General features: G+C 42.0%; 1 protein-coding gene across 2 annotated transcripts in view; it reads right to left on the reverse strand.

Moving 5' to 3' along the window:
- MICAL3 (microtubule associated monooxygenase, calponin and LIM domain containing 3) overlaps positions 1-20,436 on the reverse strand; it is a 218,928-nt gene extending 198,492 nt beyond the window's left edge. The window contains exon 1 of one of the 2 annotated variants that reach the window (XM_072799684.1): positions 20,066-20,436. The gene's annotated coding sequence lies outside the window, so the exon portion shown is untranslated. The remainder of the gene's footprint in view (positions 1-20,065) is intronic. The other variant, XM_072799709.1, reaches the window with a different exon arrangement.
- Between the last annotated feature and the right edge of the window lie 6,789 nt (positions 20,437-27,225).

The raw sequence follows: 27,225 nt of genomic DNA on the forward strand, positions 1-27,225 counted from the left end.
AATCTTTTCACATATAACCAGTAGAGAACAATTATAAGCAAGACAGGAACAAGTAACAGCAAAACCCACACCGTGCAATCCAGGGAGAATGGTAGCAGTGTTTGCAGGGCAGAAAACAAGTCCAGGAGGGCTTCTATAGAGTGAGAAGCACTATGTGTTTCTTCTCCTGGCTTGTTTATATTCTGTCTCTGAGATTATGCCTTTGACACACCTGGCAAATTCAATAGCAAAGGGCAACAAAAGCCTCCCCCTCCCCCACTGCCTAGAGTACCTGGAGACAGAATCCCATGAGGAAGGGATTTCTATGTGCCAGGCTGCTCACAGATTCAGGGAAGTTTCCAAGTTGCTCCTTAGTAAAGTATCTTGCTTCACTGACACGTGTAACACAGCCCTGAAAATATACACTGGGCTAATGATCTCATTCTTTTTAAACCAATGAAATCCAGGGTGTCTGGATGGCTCTGTTGGTGAAGCGCCTGCCTTCAGCTCAGGTCCTGATCCCAGGGTCCTGGGATCCAGCTCCACTTCTGGAGCCCTGCTCAGTGGGGAGTCTGCTCCTCCTCCCTCCCCCTTTGCCCCTCCCCCCGCTTGTGCACATTCTCTCACTCTCTAAAATAAATAAAATATTTTTAATACATAAATAAGATTACGGGCAGCTCCGGTGGCGCAGCGGTTTAGCGCCGCCTGCAGCCCAGAGCGTGATCCTGGAGACCCTGGATCGAGTCCCACATCAGGCTTCCTGTATGATGCCTGCTTCTCCCTCTGCCTGTGTCTCTGCCTCTCCCTCTCTGTCTCTATGAATAAATAAATAAAATCTTTAAAAAAATAAATAAGATTATAAATAAACAAACAAATAAATAATCAGACAAACCGCTGAATCCTCAGAGGAGTGGACAGGCTGGCAAAATGGTGTGGGAACCAGTAAATTTTCAATGTCAATTAAGAAGCCTAAGCATGGTAATTCTGAAGCCAATACTGGTGACTTGCTCTTTGCCCAGCCCAGAGCTAGTCAGTCCAGTTAATTTTCATTCCCACTGCTCTTCTGTCTTTTCTTATTCCCAGAGAGCTCTAAAATGCCTCTGTTTGTCTTAAGTGTTTCATTTATGCATCCTAACATTTAGTGGGCAACTACTACGAGCAAAGGACTGTAGAATTGTGTGGGGTTATCCTGATGGATCATACATGAAGCCTGTCCTTACCGAGTGGAGAGGGTGATGAACATCAGATCTACTGGGTGAGGAGTAGATCAACCCGAACTCCTCAAAACCTATGTGATAGGATTCCATCTCAAGGCTAATTGCAAGCTCACGTCAGAAAGCCTGACCTCTAGAGAAAGAGAAAGAGCACTGGCCTGAACTCTGGGAGAGGATAGGGGTGGGGGGGATGGGCATACATATTGGGGAGGAAAGTGGAGAAATGGAGGGTACCCAGAAATAACTGGACATATACCAAACCGTAGAGGGAATAACATCAATCCATAATTTTGCCATTAAAAAACTGTGATGTGGGCAGCCCCAGTAGCCCAGCAGTTTAGCGCCACCTTCAGCCCAGGGCGTGATCCTGGAGACTTGGGATCGAGTCCCACCTCAGGCTCCCTGCATGGAGCCTGCTTCTCCCTCTGCCTATGTCTCTGCCTCTCTCTTTCTCTCTCTCTCTCTGTCTCTCATGAATAAATAAATTAAATATTTTTTAAAAACTGATGTATTCTGTCTAACTTTTAAGAAAAACATTTTCTTTTCTTTTTTAAGATTTATTTATTTATTCATGATAGACGCACAGAGAGAGGTGGAGACACAGGCAGAGGGAGAAGCAGGTTCCATGCAAGGAACCCGACGTGGGACTCGATCCGGCGACTCCAGGATCGCGCCCTGGGCCGAAGGCAGGCGCTAAACCGCTGAGCCACCGAGGGATCCCCGAGGGATCCCCAGAAAAACATTTTCTAATTTCAAAAGTAATACATGTTCATTGCTTTAAAAATTTTAATACAGAAAAGTACTAAACAATTAAAATTACTAATTACTCTTAACAGCATATCACTGTTACTATGTTAACGTATTTTTCCTGTATTTTTAAATGTTTCATGTATATTGCCAAATTGTCTTTCAAGAAGTTTACACCAGTTACTTCCCACCAGCAAGGTATGAGGGGGCTATTTCTCTGAACCCTCACCAATACTGGGCATTTCTCTTCTTTTGTAAGCCTTGTCAATTTGACAGATGAAAAATATCTCATTGTTTTAATTATTACAGTGCACTTTTACCTATCAAAGTGGTAAATATATATTTTTCCTTCCAAGTGCCCTGAAATTAAACAGCAAAGTGTCTCCCTCCGTTTAATCACACTTCTCCCAAATCCCCGAAGAATGATAGAAAAATCAGAGTAGAATATGTTCAAATGATCAATGCTCGGATCAACTCAGTGTCATTTTCCTGAACCAATAAAATAGGTAGTGGAACGGATGGCTCAAAACAACACATCAATCTATACATTGTAACTTGAAGTGAGTAACGAATCTATGCACAGGAGCTTTCAGCTTTAAAAGGATATCAATCGGGGGATCCCTGGGTGGCGCAGCGGTTTGGCGCCTGCCTTTGGTCCGGGGCGCGATCCTGGAGACTCGGGATCGAATCCCACGTCGGGCTCCCGGTGCATGGAGCCTGCTTCTCCCTCTGCCTGTGTCTCTGCCCCCCCCTCTCTGTGACTATCATAAATAAATAAAAATAAAAAAAAAAAGGATATCAATCAACAATTAGTACTGGCTAATGTCCAAATCAGTTTGCGTCTCTTCAACAATACCAGTTCTGTGATGGGGACAAATCCAGATGGTCTAAGCTGCCAGCCCATCTTCCAGTATCGAGTGGCTGGTTAATCCATCCATTACTCTCAGATCCTGCTAGGTCTCCCTTCCCTTGGCATTACTTTGGTTTTGTGGTTGCCTCTACATAAAGTCCTTTTCTCCAGCCGTCAACAGCCCAATTTCCCATGAAAGAATTTGCCCCTCCCCCATTCTCAGTATAGTTTGACTGGAATTGATCGAAACCCTTTTCTGGACCTGAAGTGGGATGCAGGTAGCTCTGAGAGCTGCTGGCAGCCATCTGGGGCCATGAGCTAGACTTTGCCTAAGACGAACAAACCTGAAGGAGTGAAGTTGAGAGATGGAGAGAAGCAAAGCTGGATCTGGTCACGTCTGTGAGCCCTGAATCAAGTCTCATGGGAAGGCAGTTGTATGAAACAGTAAATACGCCCCATTTTTAAACTTAAATCTGATCTTGTCATTTTTCTGTCACTGGCAAAGCAAAAAATGCTGACTGAAACACTGGCTGTCGATGGATTCTGTGGTCCAACAGGAACTCAGTCCACACATTCCAAACATCACACCCATTACTGCCACTAGTTCAGTTCATCATGACTCCTGGAGGTGCTCAGCTTTAAGGGACCTCCAGAGAAACAACCCAGTCTTTTGGAGAAAAGCTAAGGGCATCATGGCCTGGGATGTCCCAGAGCTGGAAGCCGTCCTGGGTTCTGGGGTTTATCCCTAAGCTAACATTTCATGGTGAGGTTATAAAAGGTTAGAAATCAAAGGAGGGGCAAGATGGTGGAAGCGTAGGGGTCCTCAACTCGTCTGGTCCCACAAACTTACCTAGATAACTTTCAAAACATCCCAAAAACCTACGAATTCGACCTGAGATTTAAAGAGAGAACAGCTGGGGGAAAAAGAAAAACAGCTGGAACGCTACAGAGAAAAAAAAGTTTTTGCTTTTAACAAGGTAGGAAGGCAAAAAAATAAAATAAAAAAGAATCAAGTGGGAGAGGGCCCCCACGAGGAGCTGGGCTAAGGTGGGGGGCAAGAGCCTCCGGGGCAGGAGAGCCCAGCCCTGGAGAAGCGGGAACAATAAAAATCCACGCTAGAGTTTTCCCAGACAGAAAGGTGCTTAGTTGGGATCCCTGGGTGGCGCAGCGGTTTGGCGCCTGCCTTTGGCCCAGGGCGCGATCCTGGAGACCAGGGATCGAATCCCACATCGGGCTCCCGGTGCATGGAGCCTGCTTCTCCCTCTGCCTGTGTCTCTGCGCCTCTCTCTCTCTCTCTCTGTGACTATCACAAATAAATACAAATTAAAAAAAAAAAAGTTTAAAAAAAAAAAAAAAAGAAAGGTGCTTAGCAAGGAACTCAGGCAAAATGGCTCAAGGGGCAAAATGGCTCAAGGGGCAGTGATGCCTGCAGATTACCGTCCTCGCCATAAGAATGGGGGGCGCGGGGGGGGGTGGAGCCCACCGCACACCACCGGCCGATATTGGTAAAGGGCTGGAGTGCCGCAGCCCCGGGGCATCGGGGAGAAACCGGTTGGGTCGTGGGCAGCCTTTACCCTAGAGGCTGGCAACAGACAGAGGTGGCTGTGCTCCGATCCCTTCGGGAGAGGGGGCCCTAGGGAGCGCGGGTCCGTGGCACAGGGCCCCAGATCCCAGGTCGCCCAAGGAGACAAAGCCGGTGATCCTTCATTCCCCTGGGACAGGCGGAGGTGGAGAGGGTCCGGGACAGTGAGAACTCTGCTGGCCCTGGGCGCCCCCGAGCTGTGCAGATCAGTGCATCAGTGCTCGCCGGGGATCATCTAGGCCTGTGTGGACTGGGAGACTACGGTTAGTTACTCGCAGGGAGCTGACTCCAGAGCTGGGGACCTGGCTGCCACCATCTTTTTTTCTCCTCCGGGCGTCACCCTGTGCCTGGGAGAGGCGGGGCCCCAGGGAAGAGAGGCCTCCAGGGTAAACAGCTCCCACTGAGCCCAGCACCTGGGGGGGGGGGGGGCGGGACAGCTTCCCAGGTACACACACCTGAGAGTCGGCACTGCAGCCCCTCCCCTCCCCTAGAAGAACTGTTGGAAGAACAAGGGAAAAGCAAATTGACTGAACAAGCAGCACTGAAAAGCTTCAGGTCTGAGGGAAAATAGTATATAGAACTAGAGGGTTCCTTTTTTTTTTTTTTCATTACAATTTGTTTTTATAGCAGGTTAAAAATTTCCAATATTCTTTCTTTTTTCCTACCTTAACTACAGTATTTTACCATCTCTTCGTTTTTATGTTTTTTTTTCCTTTTTGACATTCATATTTCCACAATTACATGTCTTAGATATATATTTCACTTCTGGATTCCCTTCAACATATTCAATTTAATTTTGGTAGATATACGAGATATGGGTATTTGTTTTTTGTTTTTTGTTTTTTCTTCCTCATTTTATTTTACGATGGTGGAGGTTAGTACCCGCTAACACACAACCAAAATCCACCCAGAATCAAGTGGAATACCTTGCTGGTTCATTCTGTGAGACTATATTCTCTCTTTCTTCCCATTCTGCCCCCCTCATTTATCTTGTTTATGTTTTGGTGGTCAATGTTGGGGCTTTCTACAAGTATTTCTGGTATATATAATTTTGCATCTTCTAACATACAGAACAAAATACACTCAGAACAAAGAGGATAACTCTCTAGGACCCCTCAGGTAGACTATATTCTCTCTCCACTACCACTTCCTCACCACCACCATCCACCACCATCCCCTTTTGCTCTTTTCTATTCTTTTTTCTTTTTTTTTCTTCATCTTTGTTTTTGGTTTTTGGCTTTTTATTTTTACTACTTTGTTTTAAAATTTGTTTTTCACTTTAGTGGTCCTTTTGTTTTATTTTGTTCTGTACTTCTTTTTCTCTTATTTTCTAGTCTCTGACCTCTTTGGAATCATCTAGGGTGCATTTTACTTAGGTTGTGATTAATATTTTTGACTCAGCCCACTCATACAGCCACTCTGCACTGGACAAAATGACTAGAAGGAAGAATTCACCACAAAAGAAAGAACCAGAAACAATACTCACCGCCACAGAGTTACAGAATATGGATTTCAATACGATGTCAGAAATTCAATTCAGAAGTACAATTATAAAGCTACTGGTGGCTCTGGAAAAAAAGCATAAAGGACTCTAGAGACTTCATTACTGCAGAATTGAGATCTAATCCAGCCGACCTTAAAAAGAGATTAAATGAGATGCATTCCAAACTGGATATTCTAATGTCTAATTGGGATTCCAGAAGAGGCTCAGGGAAAGAGGACCACAAAGTAATTTGAACAAATCATAGCTGAGAACTTCCCAATTCTGGGGAAGGAAACAGGCATTCAGATCCAAGAGATGGAGAGGACCCCCCCAAAAAAATCAACAAAAACCACTCAACACCTCTACATTTAATAGTAAAACTTGCAAATTTCAAAGATAAAGAGAAAATCCTTAAAGCAGCTCAAGACAAGAGATTCTTAACGTATATGGGAAAGAAATATCAGATTAACAGCAGACCTCTCCACAGACCTGGAAGGCCAGAAAGGGCTGGCATGATATATACAGGGTCATAAATGAGAAAAACATGCAGGCAAGAATACTTTATTCAGCAAGGCTCTCATTCAGAATAGAAGAGATAAAGAGCTTCCAGGATAGGTAGAAACTGAAAGAATATGTGACCACCAAACCAGCTCTGCAAGAAATATTAAGGGGGACCCTGTAAAAGAAAGAGGAAGCCTAAGGAAATAATCCACAAAAACAGGAACTGAATAGATAATATGATAACACTAAATTCATATCTTTCAATAGTTACTCTGAACATGAATGGGCTAAATGATCCCATCCAAAGATGCAGGGTATTGAACTGGATTAAAAAGCAAGACTCATCTATATGCTGCCAACAAAACTCATTTTAGACCTAAGGATACCTCAGCCAGAAAATGAAAGGGTAGAGAACCATTTTCCATTCAAATGGTCCTTGAAAGAAAGCTGGGGCAGCAATCCTCATATCAGATAAATTGGACTTTATACCAAAGACTGTAGTAAGAGATGAAGAGGGACACTATATCATACTTGAAGGGTCTATGCAAGAAGACCTAACAATCATGAATATTTATGCCCCTAATGTGGGAGCTGCCAAGTATATCAATCAATTAATAACCAAAGTAAAACGATACTTAGATAATAATACACTAATAATAGGAGACTTCGACACAGAACTTTTTGCAAATGAGAGATTTTCTAAGCAGAACATCACCAAAGAAACAAGGGCCTTAAATGATACACAGGTCCAAATAGATTTCACAAATAGATTTCACAAATATATGCAGAACTTTTCATCCAAATGCAACTGAATGAATACACATTCTTCTCAAGTGCACATGGAATTTTCTCCGGAATAGACCATATACTAGGTCACAAATCATGTCTCAACCAATATCAAAAGATTGGGATTGTCCCCTGCATATTTTCAGATCACAATGCTTTGAAATAAGAAGAAATTTGAAAGAAATTCAAATACATGGAGGTTAAGGAGCATCCTACTAAAAGATGAATGGGTCAACCAGGAAATTGGAGATGAATTAAAAAGATTCAGGGAAACTTATTAATTTTGAAAATGAAAATGAAGATACAACCATTCAAAATCTTTGGGATACAGCAAAAGCAGTCCTAAGAAGGAAATACATCACAATATAAGCATCTCTTTAAAAATTGGGGAAAAAAATCTCAAATACACAAGCTAACCTCACACATAAAGGATAAAGAACAGCAAGTAAAGCCTACACTAAGCAGAAGAAGAGAGATAATGAAGTTTTGAGCAGAACTCAATAAAATAGAGGCCAGAGAACGGTAGAACAGATCAACAAAACCAGGAGCTGGTTCTTTGAAGGAATTAATAGGATAAGTAAACCCCTCACAAGCCTTATTAAAAAGAAAAAAGACTCAATAAAATCACGAATGAAAGAGGAGAGATCACAACCAATTCCAAGGAAATACAAACGATTTGAAAAAGCAGCTATATGCCAACAAATTAGGCAATCTAGAAGGCATCATGAGCAGCTATATGCCAACGAATTAGACAATCTAGAAAAAATGGATGCATTTCTGGAAAACTGCAAATTACCAAAACTGGAACAAGAAGAAATAGAAAATGTGGACAGGCCAATAACCAGTGAGAAAAGTGAAGTAGTTATCAAAAACCTCCCAACACAAAAGCCCAGGGCCAGATGGCTTCCCAGGGGAATTCTATCAAATGTTTAAAGAAAAAATACCTCTTCTACTAAAGCTGTTTCAAAGGATAGAAAGGGAGGGAATACTTCCAAACTTGTTTTATGAGGCCAGCATCACCTTGATTCCAAAACCAGACAAAGACCTCACCAAAAAGGAGAATTATAGACCAATATCCCTGATGAACACAGATGCAAAAATTCTCAACAAGATACTAGCCAATAGGATCCAACAGCACGTTAAGAGGATTATTCACCATGACCAAGTGGGATTTATCCCCAGGATGCAGGGCTGGTTCAACACTCATAAAACAATTGACATGATAGATCACATCAGTAAGAGAAAAAAAAGGACTGTATGATCCTCTCAATAGATCCAGAGAAAACATTTGACAAAATATAGCATCCATTCCTGATCAAACTCTTCAGAGTGTAGGGATAGAGGGAACATTCCTCAATATCCTAAAAGCCATCTATGAAAAGCCCACAGCAAATATCATTCTCAAGGGGGAAAAACTGAGAGCCTTTCCCCTAAAATCAGGAACACGACAGGGATGTCCACTCTCACTACTGCTATTCAACATAGTACTAGAAGTCCTAGCCTTAGCAATCAGACAACAAAAAGAAAAGGCATTCAAATTGGCAAAGAAGAAGTCAAAGTCTCCTTCTTCGCAGATGACATGATACTGCATGTAGAAAACCCAAAAGACTCTACCCCAATATTGCTAGAACCCATGCAGCAATTCGGCAGTGTGGCAGGATACAAAATCAATGCCCAGAAATCAGTGGCATTTTGATACACTAACAATGAGACTGAAGTAGGAGAAATTAAGGAGTCAATCCCATTTACAATTGCACCCAAAAGCATAAGATGCCTAGGAATAAGCCTAACCAAAGAGGTAAAGGATCTATACCCTAAAAACTACAGAACACTTCTGAAAGAAATTGAGGAAGACACAAAGAGATTAAAAAATAGTCCATGCTCATGCATTTTAAGAATAAATATTGGAAAATGTCTATGCTACCCAGGACAATTTACACGTTCAATGCAATCCCTATGAAAATACCATGGACTTTCTTCAGAGAGTTGGAACAAATAATCTTAAGATTTGTCTGAAATCAGAAAAGACCCTGAATAGCCAGGGGGATATTGAAAAAGAAAACCAGAGCTGGGGGCATCACAATGCTGGATTTCAAGCTGTATTACAAAGCTGTGATCGTCAAGACAGTGTGGTACTGGCACAAACACAGACACATAGATCAACAGAACAGAATAGAGAACCTAAATATGGGCCCTCAACTCCATGGTCAACTAATATTTGATAAGGACAGTCTCTTCAATAAATGGTGCTGGGAAAATTGGACAGCCACGTGCAGAAGAGTGAAACTGGACTATTCTCTTACACCATACACAAAGATAAACTCAAAATAGATGAAAGATCTAAATGTGAGACAAGAATCCATCAAAATCCTAGAGGCAAACACAGGCAACGCCCTTTTTGAACTTGGCCACAGCAACTTTCTGCAAGATACATCTATGAAGGCAAGGGAAACAAAAGCAAAAATGAACTGTTGGGGGGATCCATGGGTGGCGCAGTGGTTTGGCGCCTGCCTTTGGCCCAGGGCGCGATCCTGGAGACCCGGGATCGAATCCCACATCGGGCTCCTGGTGCATGGAGCCTGCTTCTCCCTCTGCCTATGTCTCTGCCTCTCTCTCTCACTGTGTGCCTATCATAGATAAATAAAATAAATTTTAAAAATAAAAAAAAATGAAGTGTTGGGACCTAATCAAGAATAAAAGCTTCTACACAGCAAAGGAGTCAACAAAACTAAAAGACAACCTACAGAATGGGAGAAGATACTTGCAAATAACATAGCAGATCAAGGGCTAGTATCCAAGATCTATAAAGACCCTGTTAAAAAAAAAAAAAAAAAAAAAAAACCCTGTTAAACTCAACACCCAAGAAACAAGCAATCCAATCATGAAATGGGCAGAAGACATGAACAGAAATTTCACCGAAGAAGACATATGCATGGCCAACAAGCACATGAGAAAATGCTCCGCGTCACTTGCCATCAGGGAAACCAAATTAAAACCACAATGAGATACCAACTCACACCAGTGAGAATGGGGAAAATTAACAAGACAGGAAACCACAAATGTTGGAGGGGATGTGGAGAAAGGGGAACCCTCTTGCACTGTTGGTGGGAATGTGAACTGGTGCAGCCACTCTGGAAAACTCTGTGGAGGTTCCTCAAAGAGTTAAAAATAGAGCTACCCTATGACTCAGCAATTGCACTGCTGGGGATTTACCCCAAAGATACAGATGCAGTGAAACACTGGGACACCTGCACCCCAATGTTCATAGCAGCAATGTCCACAATAGCCAAACTGTGGAAGGGGCCTCAATGTCCTTCAACAGATGAATGGATAAAGAAGATGTGGTCTATATATACAATGCAATGTTACTCAGCCATTAGAAACAACGAATACCCACCATTTGTTTCGACATGGATGGAACTGGGGGGTATTATTCTGAGTGGTAAGTCAGTTGGAGGAAGACAGTCATCATATGTTTCACTCATACAGGGAATATAAGAAATAATGAGGGATCCCTGGGTGGCGCAGTGGTTTGGCGCCTGCCTTTGGCCCAGGGCGCGATCCTGGAGACCCGGGATCGAATCCCACGTCGGGCTTCCGGTGCATGGAGCCTGCTTCTCCCTCTGCCTGTGTCTCTGCCTCTCTCTCTCTCTCTGTGTGACTATCATAAATAAATAAAGAAAAAATATTAAAAAAAAAAAGAAATAATGAAAGGGATTTAGGGGAAATGAGAAAAAATGAGAGGGAAAAATTAGAGAGAGAAACAAACCATGAGAGACTCGTAACTCTGGGAAACAAAGGGTTATGGAAGGGGAAGTGGGCAAGCGGCGGGTGTTGGGGTAACTGGATGATGGGCACTTGATGGGATGAGCACTGGGTGTTATACTCTAAACATAGATTTGCCAACAGGCAAATCGAACTTCAATAAAAACAAATGCGAAAAAAAGAAAAAAGAGAAAAGGTTAGAAATCTTTTAACTAATTAAATCTCTAATTCTCGGTATGTCGAAAAATTAAGAAGTGTTCCCCCCAGTTCTTTGGTATGTATGTTTTGCAGTCAGATATTCTAAGTACATGCAAGAAAAACCAAGATACTCTATAGAAGAAATCTCTAATCACCAAGGCTGCTGCAAAATAACATCTATGTTTACCACATTTAATCATCATCAAAATAGAGTTTCCTGGAGTCCTAATGCAAGAAGACTCTTCCCTAATCCAACTCAGACCTAGTTCTTGAAAATCTCTAGAAACACAGCAAAATTTGCCAACAGGACTTTTCTTAACTTGTTTCTTCACATCTAAGAAAAATTTACAAAAATAAAATATATACATATACATATATAGATATAGATATAGATATAGATATAGATATATATCTGTCTTTCAGGACTTTTTTTTGAACACAGACCCTAGTCTCTGTGCCCACTACCAGACCTCAATGTGTAACATTTTAGATCTGGTCTAAAACAAACTCACCCTTGTGACTGCTTCATTTTACAGTGGGGAGAGAAAGAAACTGTCTTTCCATTTCTGTCTGACTGCCCCCATTCCTCTTAAAAACATCACTTTCAATATTCCATGAGGCAAAGGTCAAGTTCCAATTGGGTTATATTTGGATATGACTTATTTTACACAGCTCCGTTTTCAAATTGTGAAAGAAAAAAGAATAGAAAAAAAGGAATCAAGAGAAGAGAGATACCATATGATACTGCACATTTTGGCAGTGGAATAATGATAGATGTCCTGAGAAAGCCTCAGAATGGAACCAAAAAACTTGAAACTGCTGGTATACAAACTGGTACTTTTAGATTTAAGAGAACATATGCAAACGGATCAGCCTTTTACAGAGAAGGAAAAGAGGTCAAATCTTCCTTTGTCCAGTGCCTATTGAAGGCACATACAGGATCTCAAATCCTCTTTGCTCCCACTTGAGATCACTGAAGTTCTGTTTGATTTAAGCCTCCGATTCTTTTTCATTCATTCATCATGGGTGCCTGCTATGGTTGTTGGTGTGAGAGCATTCCGAGATCAAGTAGATGTAGGGTCTGACCTGTTGCTGACAACAGAGCAGGGAAAGTGCAGCATAGAAAGAAACTGGTCTTTGCTAGGACGGGTCTTTGCTAGGTAGGTAGGAAGTCCTATCTTGTGACACTGAGAAGATTTTTATCTAAGAGATCAGGGAAAGCTTTATGGAGGAGGGGTTATTTGAGTGGCCTCTCAAAAGAGTGGGCTAGAAAATGGTATCCCAAGAGGTGAGGCTCCTCTTCACCTTTGCCAGCGCCTACATTCTGAAAAGAAGCAAAGACACTGTCCCCCAGCCCCACCCCAAACTTTGCCAGAAGTTTTCAGAAGCACCTCACTGCCCCAGGGCGGAAATAGATTGGACGCTTAGAAAGAAAGGGAATTCAAAAGGATAAATATTAAATGTTAACATGTAGGTGAAGAGGAATGGGTGGGATTGTTTGAGCTTACCTTCTTTTTGCTTATTTGTGCTTTTTCATTTTGGGAAAGAATACTTTTGTAATAAGAAAAAATAAAAACAATTTTAAAACAATCCCCCTTTCCTCCCAGTGCCCCACAAAAAAAAAAAAAAAAAAAAAAAGACAAAAGGAATGAGAACAGCATCCACATCTTTTTGACTTTGAATGGTCTTCGAGTCCTCTGGCCACATCCACGATCACAGGTCCTGTCAATGTTTCGTTCTGCTTGGAAACCAAGCCTATTTGCATCGACAATAGCTGCACCATGCCTCAGAGCTGCCCCTCAGAGAGTGTATCGCAGCAAAATCATTGGCTTCAGCAAAATAAAATCTCTTAGGATAGTTTGGCCCCTTGGGCCAGATGTCCCTAACCTTATCTAGAAGAGAAGTTACTTTCATTTTCTGCAAATCTTAAATTCCTGACAGTGAAAGCCTTAAGGAAGGCGTGGGGACAGAAGATGGCTGAGGGTCACCACTATTGACTTCACCTCCTGCCTGCCTGCTGGGAAGCTCGTTAAAAATTGGGGAGGAGAAGAGGGGGTGCAAGCTGAGTTGAGACTAGGTAATGGCAAATGGTCTGAAAGCTCTAGTATAAAAGTTTAAGCTTTGGCACTGGTGTGTCACTAATAGGTGCCAAATAGTGATGCCCTCAGCTCTCAGGGCTGCCCTGCAGGACCAGGAGTGGCCAGAGCCTCCCATTTAGCCTCCTCCTGCAGGAATACCTTGTCACTTCACCCCAGGATACTGGTCAAATACCATCTTCTATGTGAATCACAACATAGCACACATACAGAGAACACTGAGGTAGGGTTTCAAGATGTACTGATCCGGAACTGCTGTCTTACAGAGGTGATGTGAAAACACCGATGGCAAATATTTGCAGAGCTGCTCCTTTGTGACAGGTCCTGGAATGATCGATGCATCCGTTCTGTAGTGGGTATCACCAACTTGTGCCTACTCGGCATCCAGGCTCTCTTACCAGAGAATAGCTCCTACATCTGTTATGGGAACTGCCTTTCCCTTCAGGCCTGTGGGCATGACAACCAAGGCATCTCGTTCTCCACCCATGACGTAAACAGCACATGGCCCAGCCATGGCCAGGCTGACTGCTCTTCCTAGGATTTCAGTGTTAAGCAGAAAGACACAAGAACTGAAAATGGGGATCCCTGGGTGGCGCAGCGGTTTAGCGCCTGCCTTTGGCCCAGGGCGCGATCCTGGAGACCCGGGATCGAATCCCACGTTGGGCTCCCGGTGCATGGAGCCTGCTTCTCCCTCTGCCTGTGTCTCTGCCTCTCTCTCTCTCTGTGACTATCATAAATAAATTAAAAAAAAAAAAAAAAGAACTGAAAATGATGTGAGCTGATACATCCAGTTGTGAATATCCTGAAGAAGGAAACTGGGTATTTCTCTACTCTCTAGATCCCCTTAGCTGCCCTGGTCCTCATCCTTTGCAAGATCTGGCAATATACTTTTCTTTCAACTGTGTTAGCTAATTCATCATCTTCCAATACATTTCTTCCACCCCTCCCCAAAGTTAGCTTTAAAGTCTATCTCTGTTGTTTGCAATAACAACAACAACAACAAAAAAACCCAAAGGTATGAACGAACCTTAAGAACCTCATTTTGTGTCATTATTTTTTTAAAAGATTTTATTTATTTATCCATGAATGACAGAGAGAGAGAGAGAGAGAGAGAGAGGCAGAGACACAGGCAGAAGGAGAAGCAGGCTCCCTGTGGGGAGCTCCATGTGGGACTTGATCCCAGGATCCCGGGATCACGTCCTGAGTCAAAAGCAGATGCTCAACCACTGAGCCCCATTTTGTATTATTATGATCCCTATTTTAATATAAGGTATTGGACTTCAGAGATGTTAAAAAAACTTGCCCGAGGTCCCACAGCTAATGAGTGCCACCCACACTCAGAATTTTAACCGAAGTCTGTCTGACATGGAGGCATGACAAGAGTATAGGTTTTGTCATGAAAGCAAAATGAGCTCAAATCCCCACTTTTCTGCATAAAACCCTGGTTACATGTCTCTGAATTGCAGTAATTCCCTCTAAATTAGAAAAATGGGAAAAATAATGCTCATTTCACAGAGTTGTTGAGGGTTGATGGAAATAATGTACATGAAAGCAGCGGCCTAGAGTATGTGCTTAGCAGGTTTTTTTTTTTTTAATGTTTTAATTTTTATTTATTTATGATAGTCACAGAGAGAGAGAGAGAGGCAGAGACATAGGCAGAGGGAGAAGCAGGCTCCATGCACCGGGAGTCCGATGTGGGATTCGATCCCGGGTCTCCAGGATCGCGCTCTGGGCCAAAGGCAGGCACCAAACTGCTGCGCCACCCAGGGATCCCTGTGCTTAGCAGGTATTAATGTTCTTCCTCTAAAAATGAAAATTATTATATTTGAAGAGTTAATTCAACAAACTAACCAATGCTTTGTTTAGTCCAAAGATTATTGCTTCTGACTTGATCCAAGTATAGTCTCTCTCTCCCTCCCTCCTCCTCTCCCTTTCACACAGACACAGACACAGACACACACACACACACACACACACACACACACTCACACACACACAGTTCTGTTTGTGGAAGTTTCCTCTCATATCTCTACCCTTCATCTGTGTGGAAAATGAGCAGAGGGGTATATAAATATGCATACAATCTAAATCTTCTACCCAGCCTGCCTTGGACAAAGAAGAGAGCAAAAATTTTCATTCCCTTTAAGGATGGGGAAAATGAGGCACAGAGACACTAACCATGTATCTTCAGGTTAAACAGCAAACCAAAGTTTAAGGGAGGGATGTAGAAATTATACACTAGGCCATTTAGTCTGAAAATGCTCTAGTCTAGAAGAGAAATAGCAGGCTTTCTAAGTTGTTGGTTATCGTTTTGCCTCCACTCTCCTTCCCACTTAAAATAAAACAGCTCCATCATTTAAACATCTACCTGAGGCAGATTTCTAAGAAAATTTCTCCAGCTCTGTCCATTCCACACCTTGTATTTCTCTTCAGATCTGTGACCTACTTAAAATTATCTTACAATTCTTTAAAACAAATTTTTTTAAGTCATCTCTACACCCAACATGGGGCTCAAACTCACAATCCCAAGATCAAGATTTGCATGCTCTACCAACTGAGCCTGCCAGGCACACCTTAAAATGAGCTTATAATTCTCTTAATAGGGGAAAAAAGTCCCAAAGATTATTCTCTATGCTGGAAAAATTAAAGTCCTCTTATGATATACAGATAAGGAGAAGGTGTTATCTATACTGAGCTTTCTGATGCTTCTTCAGAGATAAATTCAGGTTTTTCTAGGATTGAGAATGTGAAAAATACAACCAAAACACCTAACTGGTCAGTCAGCTAACAGATATTTACAAAGTGCTTGCCTTAAGCAAGGAATTTGCCAAAATTGACATTAGCTCATAATAAGAATGAATGAAAATCAATACATCTTGAACTTATTCAATGTAATTGTGACTCTCGTGATTTCTCTGGTTTCTAGGGCCAAGAAAACAACATTCTACATTGTAATATGATAATTTCTGGAATTTCTTCTCCACATCTATTTCTTTCAATCTTGAAGGTTTTGAGGGTTCTTTATTACTGAAATGGCAAATGAATATAACAGCAAATGAAAATTTAAAACTGAAAAAACATCTATAATACATCACTTTAGCACAGCAACTTGCACATGAGGATTTTTGTCTTTTAGGTGCACACAGATTACCTACAATTACAAATGTGGTATGCTTGCTTTTTACATTTTGTTGTCCGTCTAATTATAAATCTTTTCTTTGTAGACATTTTTAGAAAAGATTTTATTTTTATTTATTTACTTATTTATTTTTTAGAAAAGATTTTATTTATTGAGGGAGGGGGAGAGAGAGAGAGAGAGAGAGAGAGCACGAGAAGGGGGAGGGGCAGAGGGAGAAGCAGGCTCCTTGATGAGCAGGGAACCCGATGTGATATGGGGCTCCACCCTGGGACTCTAGGACCATGTATGTATGATTAGTGTGTAGTTCTGGCTTTTATCAAATATATGTCACTATAAAATAGTTGAATTATCCACAAACTTCCCCAGTTCTCTTAGTAGTCAACTTCTTTCTCACACCTCCAGCTCTTGGCAATTGCTAACCTTTTCTCTTTTTTTTTTTTTTTGGCATTTTTTTCAGAATGTCATGTAAATGAAATCATATAGTATATAGCTATGCGTGGAATTCTAATGTGTTTTTTTCTTTTTAACTCCAAAGAGTTTGTTTTGTAGTATTCAAAATACTTTATTAAAGATTTGGTTCAATCTCAAAAGAGCAGTACAGTGTAGGAGGAACAGAAATTGTGACTCTCACTTTCTTATGTGGATGCACCTGGTATAACAAGGTCTTCTGGAAACAAGCCTTCAAAAAGCCAAAGTCACTACTTAACTCTCTCCACTTCTCCCTTTTCAACACGCCACCTCTATCCTTTTTGAAATGAATTTTTTGTTTGAAAGACATGAACTTTTAATCTGTAATATATAATGTAATATTCTCCCATTCTATTCACTTTTCATGTCAGAATTTTTTATATTTTTCAAAAAAGATTTTTATTTATTCATGAGAGACACAAAGACACAGACAGAGAGAGAAGCAGGCTTCCCGTGGGGAGGCCGATGTGGGACTCGATCCCAGGACCCCGGGATCACGCTCTGAGCCAAAGGCAGACACTCAACTACTGAGCTACCCAGGTGTTCACTCATTTTCTTTTAAAAAATACTGGTCATGGGGGATCCTTGGGTGGCGCAGCGGTTTGGCGCCTGCCTTTGGCCCAGGGCGCGATCCTGGAGACCCGGAATTGAATCCCACGTCGGGCTCCCGGTGCATGGAGCCTGCTTCTCCCTCTGCCTGTGTCTCTGCCTCTCTCTCTCTCTCTCTCTCTCTCTGCGTGACTATCATAAATAAATAAAAATTTTAAAAATAAATAAATAAAAAAATAAAAATACTGGTCATGACCCACCAAACTGATTTCATGATTCACTGATGAGTCTGAAAAAGTATAAAATAGGATTTTATTAATGCACCACAACTGTCTTAAGTACTCCCACTCTGAGCTTGGGTGACACCTGAAGATGAATGGATATACATGAAGTTAAGCAGGATCAATTGGACATTTTCTTCCAGGGGCCTGTGAAGTAAATTGCCTCTATTCAGAAACTGGTGGTCATGGTGGGGAGGGGCAGTGAGAAATGAGACATATTTGTGCTCTTCCCTGTGTAGCCGTCCAGTGGACTGGAAACCTTCACAGTATTGGCCTGGCCTGCTCTGTGAGGTGGATCAGCTCTGAGGTGGCCTGTCGGGAGAGGGCCTTTGGGTCTGAGGTAGCAGAAGCCACTGCAAGCTATCGTTCACATGAAATTAGTCAAAAGCAGGTCCAAGCACAGCTGAGAGAGCTACGACCAGGCAACATGAAGCATGGGTATGGCCTGGCTTGCCAAGTGAGTGCTGGGGAAAGCCAGGGGGAGGCCCATGGTGGATAAGCGAAGGCATTGTCTCAGGAGGTCAGGTGGACTCCAGGAGGAGACAAAATAGTGTTGTGTGTATGGTTGTGCACAGACCAGAAAAACAATGACTAAAGGGCAGGATGGAGGATATTACAACTGTCTTAGGTTGCTTGGAGAGAGGCACCAAGGAAGGGCTTGTCTAGGTCAGAGCCTGAGAATGCAGAGACGAATAACCCTGTATAGCAGTGTGGAAGAGCTGTGGTCATCTCCCTTCTTTAGAGTGATCACTGCATTCTTAATCCTCCTCTTCAGTCTATGTCCATTCTCCTTGCAGTTGGCTGAAGATCTATACATGACCCTGGTCAGTACCAGCAGACCTAAAGTCTATAAATCTACAGAAGACCCTACAGACTTGGAAAGGCACACATCTTTTTTTCCCTTTGCTCTGGAATATTAATCAGGACATCTCATTTAGTGAGAGAACCTATTTTGAGGGAGACACTTGCTCTCTCGCTCCTCTGAAACATCACCTTCATCCTGAGCCACTGTGAGCAGCTGGATCCCCTCGGTCTGTCTTAGCTTGCAGCTTCCAGGCATTCACAACAGTTTCATACTGTGCCATACAGCAGCATCTTGAGAGGCTTAGTTTAACTATCAAGTTCACCTGGGAAAATGTCATCCTAATCCATTGGAATGGTGGATTGCCAACTTAGTTCACTGGGATCACCTGAGAGCCTTTAAAAAGCCCAGTGTTGGGCGTCGCGGGTGGCTCAGCGGTTTAGTGCCGCCTGCAGCCCAGGCCCTGATCCTGAAGACTGGGGATCGAGTCCCACGTCGGGCTCCCTGCATGGGGCCTGCTTCTCCCTCTGCCTGCGTCTCTGCCTCTCTCATGAATAAATAAATAAAATCTTTTAAAGAATCAAAAAAATAAAAGCCCACTGTTTAGGCTGCATCCCAGACCAATTAAGTCAGAGTCTCTGGGGATGGGACCCAAAAACAGTATTTTTTTTAAAGCTCCCCAGGTGTTCCAACATGCAGCCAAGGCTGCGCACCACTGACTAATACTGCAGGGCCCCAGGAGGTCAGCCTTCTATTCATCTTTTATTCTAACAAAATTTCATCTTTCCCATGAAAGGAATCTTAATAACAATGAGAAGTCGAAGTAGTGGCTCACCGCGCTCGCCCGGTAAGGAAGCGGGGAGTGGAGAGGAGGAGGGGCCGGCTGGCAGGAGGAGGGCTCAGTACGCACACGGTAGTTGGCCGGCGGTCGTACTCGTTCGATTCGAGGAAGTCCCGCGACGCCTCCTCTGCTTCCAGGGAGGAATGGAAGTGACCCTCCTGTCGCCAAAGCTCTCCGAGGGGGGCGGCCGCGCGCACCAGCGCCGGGGCCCCGCGGGCGGGTGGTCAGCCGCGGGCGCCCTCTCCCGGGACCCAGCGGACGCTCCCCTCGCCCGACAATTGCTCCTTCTGGCTGGGGTCATGGATTCGTTTCCTTGAGCTTGCCGGCAAGGACGCGACTTCCACGAGGACTTCCTGGCGTTCCTCTGCCATCTGGCACGCCACTGCTTTGCCTGGGGACGTTATTTCCTTGATTGTAGGATAGGAACGCAAAGCAAATGAGACGGAAGTGCTGGTAAATTGAGCCCTGCTGCTCCTCTGATGAGCTTTGCAGCGTTTATTCGTGATGCTTGGTATCGGCATCAGTGGGTGTTGCGTGGTAATGGAGACGCGGACACTGGAGGGTAGCTCCCACTGGTCAAGGCAGTAGTGTGTTTAAAGGGAGAAGAAATAATAATTCCAAGAAACCCAAAGACATCAGAAAGGAAAGTGCTTCCTAATCATAAGAAATTTAAAGATGGGGGTGGGTTTGTTTGTTTGTTTTTTGTTTTTAGGCAGGAATCAAGACATATAACCTTGTCATTTGGGAGATTTGTTTACCCAAAGGAAGACTTGATGGTACTCACCGATTAGGGGGCTTCAAAGGGCATCTCCTCCATACGTAACAAATGTTGGCTCCCCAGAGTCAGTAGGTCCTCAGTGTACAGGTGCTGCTGCCATAGCTGCACACATCCTAACTGCTGCACGCTCCACCTTCCCGCTGGACCTCCACTGGAGGTTAGCATCCGGAGGCTCCAAGGGGCCTCCCTGTCTCCCCCTTGTCTTTTCTGTGCAATTCTTTCTCAGGGTCCAGTCGAGAGAAGGAGGAAAGAATGAGATCCAGGGTCTGCTTCCTGCGGCTTGTCCTCACTGCTGTATCTCAGCTGCCTTTGGAGAAGTCAGTGCAGCAGAGCTGGATGCTGGCTCGTCATGGTTGCTATGGTGACCAGGAGCTGGCAACTTGACGGTGGCTGGGAAAGGCAGGGGAGAAAAGGTAACAGATAAGTGATGACGTCGTGGACTCTCTTCTCTTGGGATCTGCTGACCCCAAGAGAGCTAAAAGAAGTGGAGTTTCTGAATGGTATTAAACAGAATGTCTGTTTTATAGTTTCAAACCAACACCAAAACCAAACCCTTTGTCCTCCTTCGGAATTCTTTCTTTCTCCGTTCCCCAATCCCTATCTCAACACACACATTAGCGTTTTAAGGCTCCAAAATTCCAGCGATACTTCTCCAGGTCTCTTGCCCTAGGCAATCCTGCTAAATGGAGATCAGTGCATGGTTCCCTGGAGGAAGGGTGCAGGTGCAAGAGGCCTCTCAAGGGCTCTGGACCTATACTCATCTCCTTACTCTGAGAAGGACTCCTGCTGCTAGAGTTTAAGTAATCCTGTTTCGCACTTCCAAACAACACTCCCTGGATTGTGATGGCCCATGAAACTTGAAAGGAACCTGCCAAGCAGACAGGATGGATTTGAATAAATTCCTATCAGCATTTGCTTATTATAATTATAGCATTATAATCAGAGCAGAAAGAAGCCTTAGAGATTATTTCATCTTCAAGGATCATTGGCTTCAGTATAATATCTGTCTTAGTTATGTGGTCAAAAGCAGATTGACTACAGCCAGCACTCTCATAAGAGACCTGATCCTTGCCTGATGACTCTGAGAGAGGGTTCTTGTTTGTCCCTAGGGGTATCTCTTAATCATGTCACTGTCTACCTCATTAATTAGTATTCCCCTCATTTCCATAGCCATTAATATGAGGACCAGGGTACTGACAGGATCAGGGTTAAGTACAGAGCTGGTCCCTGCTTGACATCCTGAGCCCCTCATTCACCACACAATCTGCATCAATGTCTGTTTCACCTACAGATCTGCGGGTGTTTTGCTCTACTTCCAGAATTAGAGAGGGAATACATTTTTACTGATCTCTGACAATGTTCCTGGGTTTTTTGTGGGTTATTTCATTTAATCCTCCTGTCAACCTGTGAGATTTTACATCACTGTTTTATAAATTAAGAACATAGAAGCAAAAAAAAAAAAAAGTTGCTTGTGGAAGTGCCACCCAGTTCTGTGTGACATAATAGTGGAAGGCATGAGGCCATCTGGATTTGGCCCAAGTGGATATTAGGGAAAACTTTCTGGGATATCCAGAATCACTGGTAATTTCTCTTACTTCTCATTTACTGCTTTTTATCAATTTCCACTGTTTTTTAAAAGAAGATGTTTATTTTATAGAACTTTAGGGGCTCTTAGGTAGTGTAGTTAGTTGACTGTCTGACTCTTAGTTTTGGCTCAAGTTGTGATCTCAGGGTCCAAAGATTCAGCCAGCCCCACATCTGCATCACACCCCAAGCTCAGGGCAGAGTCTGCTTGAGAGTCTCTCCCTCTCCCCTTACTGCTCATGCTCTCTCTCTAAAATAAATAAACGAATCTTAAAAAAAAAAGAAAACTTGAAAAATACAGAAACATAAAGGAATAAAAATCATCCATAATCCTACCACCCAGAGAAAATTATGATTAATATTCCTATTTTCTTCCAGTCTTTTTTCTTTTTATCATTAAATGAAGGCTGCCACAGACTGAGCGTTTGTGTCACTCCCAAACTCATATGTTAAAATCTAATCTCCGAATGATGGTATTTTGGCGGTAGGACCTTTGGGACGTGACTAGCTCATGGAGGCTGTGTTCTCATGAATGGGAATAGTGCCCTTATAAAAGAGACTTTGAGTGTCTGGCCCTTCTGCCATGTCAGGATACAGGGATAACACTGCTTACTGTCTATGAATATTCACCAGACACAGAATCTGGTGATCCTTGGTGATCTTGGACTTCCCACCAGTGAGAAACTATAAGAAATGAATTTCTGTTGTTAATAAGCTATCCAGTCTATGGTATTCTGGCATAGCAGCCTGAATGAACTAAGACAAAGACCATATATGTATAATTGTATCCTGCTTTTCGTTTAAAGATAACCTTGTGAAGGGTCACCTGGGTGGCTCAGTGATTGAGCGTCTGCCTTCAGCTCAGAGCATGATCTCAGGGTCCTGGAATTGAGTCCATCATCAGGCTCCCCAGAGGGAGCCTGCTTCTCCCTCTGCCTGTGTCTCTACCTCTCTCTGTGTGTCTGTCATGAATAAATACATAAATAAAAATCTAAAAAAAAAAATGAAGTAAAATACTGGATTAAATGTGTGAATTTTTTCTTTTGATTAAGACTACTTTTTTTTTAAGATTATATTTTTTAAAAAGTCATCTTTATACCCAACATGGGACTCAAATTCATAGCCCCAAGATCAAGAATTGCATGCTCCACCAACTGATCCAGCTAGGTGCCCTAAGACTTCACTTTTTTAGAGCAGTTTTAGGTTCATAGTAAAATTGAGGGAATAGAGATTTTCCATGTCTCTATCCATACACATGTATAGTCTGCCCATTATCAACATCTTCCACCAGAGTGGTACATTTATTATAACTACATTGACACATCATTATTGCCCACATAATGTGTCCTACAGTTCATTCTTGGTATCCCACATTTATGTGTTTGGACAAATATATAATGATATACATCAGTCATTATGGTATCATATATTTTCATTGTTCTGCTTATTCATTCCCCAACACCTAGCAAAAACAGATCTGTTTATTGTTATTGCTGTCTCTATGGTTTTGCCTTTTCCAGAATGTTGGATCATTAGACTCAGACAATAAATAATCTTTTCAGATAGGCTTCCTTCACTTAGTGGTATGCATTTAAAATTCCTTCATGTCTCTTCTTGACTTAGTAGCTCATTTCTTTTTAGCACTGAGTAATATTCCATTGTCTGAATGTACCACACTTTATCCATTCATCTACTAAAGAAGATCTTGATGGCTTCTAAGTTTTGCCAACTGTGAGGAAGGCTACTATAAACAATCATTACAGGTTTTTGTGTAGTCATAAGTTTTTAATTCCTTTGGGTAAATACTAAGGAACATGATTGCTGGATCATATGCAAAGAGTATGTTCAGTTTGGTAAGAGAATGCCAACCTCTTTCAAAGTGGCTATACCATTTTGCATTCCTACTAACAATGGATGAGAGTTCTTGTGGCTCCATGTCCTTGCTAGCATTTGATATTGTCACTGTTCTAGATTTTGGCCATTCTTATAGGTGTGCAGTGGTATCTCATTGTTGCTTTAATTTGCACATTTCTCTGTGATGATGTGGGACGTCTTTTCATATGCTTATTTTCTAACTATATACCTTTTTTGGGAGGGGTCTGTTAAGGTTTGTATTCCATTTTTTAACTGAATTGTTTGTTTTCTTATTGTTGTATTTTAAGGTTTCTTTGTATATTTTGGATAATTATTTTTTTTAAGATTTTTATTTATTTATTCATGAGAGACACACAGAGAGAGAGAGAGAGAGAGAGAGAGAGAGAGGCAGAGACACAGGGAGAGGGAGAAGCAGGCTCCATGCAGGGAGTCTGACGTGGGACTCGATCCCAGGTCTCCAGGATCATACCCTGGGCTGAAGGTGGCGCTAAACCGCTGAGCCACCCGGGCTGCCCAGGATAATGATTCTTTATCAGATGTGTCTTTTGCAAATATTTTCTCCCAGTCTGTGGCTTGTCTTCCCATTCTCTTGATACTGTCTTTTGCAATTAGAAGTGTTTTCATTTTAATAATCTCCAAGGGATCAATTCTTTCTTTCATGGATTGTACTTCTAAAAGTAGTGCTTTTAGGTAGTAGTTTTTTAGTTTTTTAGGTAGTAGTTCTTTTAGGTAGTAGTTTTTATCTAAAAACTCACTACCAAACTCAAGATCATCTAGGTTTTCTCCTATATTATCTTCTAGGAGTTTCATAATTTTGCATCTTAACATTTAGCTCTATTATTTATTTTCCTTTTTTTTTTTTTTTTTTGCATGTAGATGTCCAGTTGTTCCAGCACCTTTTTTTGAAAGGAATATCTTTGTTTATTGTATTGTCTTTGCTCTTCTATTGCAGAGCAGTTGACTATACTTATGTGGGTTTATGTCTGGGCTCTCAGTTCTACTGATCTACTTGTTTTTCTTTCATAAAGACCATAGTGTCTTGATTATTGTAGCTTTAAGTCTTGAGATCAGATAGTGTGAGTGTTTTGACTTTGTTCTCCAACAATATTCTGTTGGTTATTCTAGGTCTTTTACCTATCCAAATAAACTTTAAAATCAGTGTATCGATACCTACAAATTAACTTGCTAGGAATTTGATTGGGATTACATTGAGTTTGGAGGCCAAGTTGGGAAGAACTGACATCTTGACAATATTGAATCTTCTTATCCATGAACATGGAATATCTCTCTATTAGTTCTCCTTTCATTTCATCGATCAGTTTTGTAGTTTTCCTCATATAGGTCTTGTACAAATTTTTTAGATTTGGGGATGCTAATGTAAGGTAAGAATATTTCTAAGATTTTCTAATCCTCCACTCTAGTGTGGATTTCTGAGTTACTGGCCCCTCCACAAGGCAATCACAAACTTATTCCACTCTCACCTTTCCCAGCGTCTGCTGTTCCCAAAGTTGGGCATTTGGCATTTAAGTTATTTATCTCCCAAACCCTTTGGGAAATTGGAGATAGCTGTTTTCAGTTTTTTTGTTTGTTTTATTCAGAAAAACTCAATAGCTCTTTATTATTTTAAAATGCTCTATAAGCAGCATGGTCCCTGCACAAGGATGACCTACAAATTTGTGAAGCATTCTATATTTTTTTAAAAAAAGATCTATAAGCAAGAAATAGTAAAACACTAGGCTTTAGGAAGGCAAAATTTAACACAGAAGTGGTAAACTTTCCAAGTTCTTAAGTAAGTTAGTGATGCTGGGACATGGAGCTTATTCACTGCTGACTCTGCCTCAGCCCCATCCTGTTATAAAAAAAGTTGCCTTTGGTTCCCCTCTGATCCCTGCATTTAGTTCAGTGTTCAGCACTGACCAGATGAGTAGGTGGATTTAATAATGTTGTCTTAGAGGGTTGGGCTTCGGTTATGAGGACTTCTGAAGAAAAGCAAACTAGAGTAATAGACCTTTCAAAGGTTAGGAGATAAGACTGCTTGATGTTACTAATGATCTGCCAAGGCGAAATGCAGGGAAAGCCAGCCTAATGCTGGCTCCCTTCTTCCTTGGCAGAAGATAGCAAAAAAAGAGGAAGAATATATAGGGAGAATGGAGGTGTGGTTGCAACACTGACTGGAATATCTCCAAACCATTTATTAATTCGTTCATTTAAAGTAAGCTTTATGACTAATGTGGGGCTTGAACTCATGACCCTGAGATCAAGAATTGCAAGCTCTTCCTACTGAATGAGCCAGGTACCCCATCTAAGCCCCTATAGAAGAAGTTATTTATGCATTTGTTATTCCCCTATAGAAGAAGTAAGGTGTGGCAGGGAGAAAGGGGATCTATTTTTTACTATTTAAGGATTTACCTTAAAATGATAATAATAGGGATCCCTGGGTGGCGCAGCGGTTTGGCGCCTGCCTTTGGCCCGGGGCGCGATCCTGGAGACCTGGGATCGAATCCCACGTCGGGCTCCCGGTGCATGGAGCCTGCTTCTCCCTCTGCCTGTGTCTCTGCCTCTCTGTCTCTCTCTGTGTGACTATCATGAATAAATAAAATCTTTAAAAAAATGATAATAATAATAATTTACAAATCCAGATTATACTGAAAGATTTTGGCCTTTGGCTACAGGGCTAATGGCTGCTGCAAAATTGATTGGCATGGATACATTGCAATAATCAATCTTTCATAAATTCTCTTATTGGGCTATGTTACAGTAAATTTCTGAATTTTAAAGCATAATATTTAGCACTGATTTCACTATAGGGAATATAAGACTAATATTTCACCAAGCAGTTTTAGATAATATACAGAATTTGGGAACTGAAATTATTGCAATTAAATTGACAAATACCTATGCCTGTTGCAGCTTTTCTCTCTCACAGACCAGAGCTATGCAAAAATAGAATGTCTATGAATGAAGGTATCTACCATGTTGTTTTCAGGGTTTAATTTCTGTAAGGGAATGCCTGAGGTTCAAAGTTGAAATCCATGTATTTGAACACAGAATTTATGTATTAAAGTTCTTCAGAGATAAAATGTATAATATTTGTATATGTGTATGTATATACTTATAAGAATTGACTCACAGGGTTATGGAGGCCAAACAGTCCTATGCTCTGCCATCTGCAAACTGGGTAATCATAAAACCCATGGTATAATTCAGTTCAAATCCAAAGGCCTGAGGAACTCTCATGTCTGAGGACAAGAGAGGAGAGATGTCTTAGCTCAAGAAGAGAGAGAGAATTTGCCCTTCCTTAGCCTTTGTGTTCTGTCTGGGTCTTCAACAGATTGGATGACACGCACACACATTGGTGAGGGAGATCTTCTTTGCTCAGTTTACTGATTCAAATGATAATTCCTTCTGGACACATTCTCATAGACATACCCAGAACTGATGTTTTACTAGCTATCTGGACATCCCTTGGGCCAGTCAAGTTGACACCTGAAATTAACCCTCACAATTTACTTGAGCAAGTTACTCTCGTGTGAAAGTGATCACACCATCTTTTTTCCCCTTCCCAGTCTTTCACTAGCTGGTCATTTGAATTTGTATAAGAATTATTCAAATTTCTTGGGACCCAGGAAATCATTCCCTGCCTCTTTATTATTTTACAGGTGAGAAAACTGAAGCCTAAAGAGGTGAAATGACTAGTCAAAATGACA

The sequence above is a fragment of the Canis lupus genome, chromosome 25 (genome assembly GCF_048164855.1).
Source record: "Canis lupus baileyi chromosome 25, mCanLup2.hap1, whole genome shotgun sequence".
Taxonomy (NCBI): domain Eukaryota; kingdom Metazoa; phylum Chordata; class Mammalia; order Carnivora; family Canidae; genus Canis; species Canis lupus.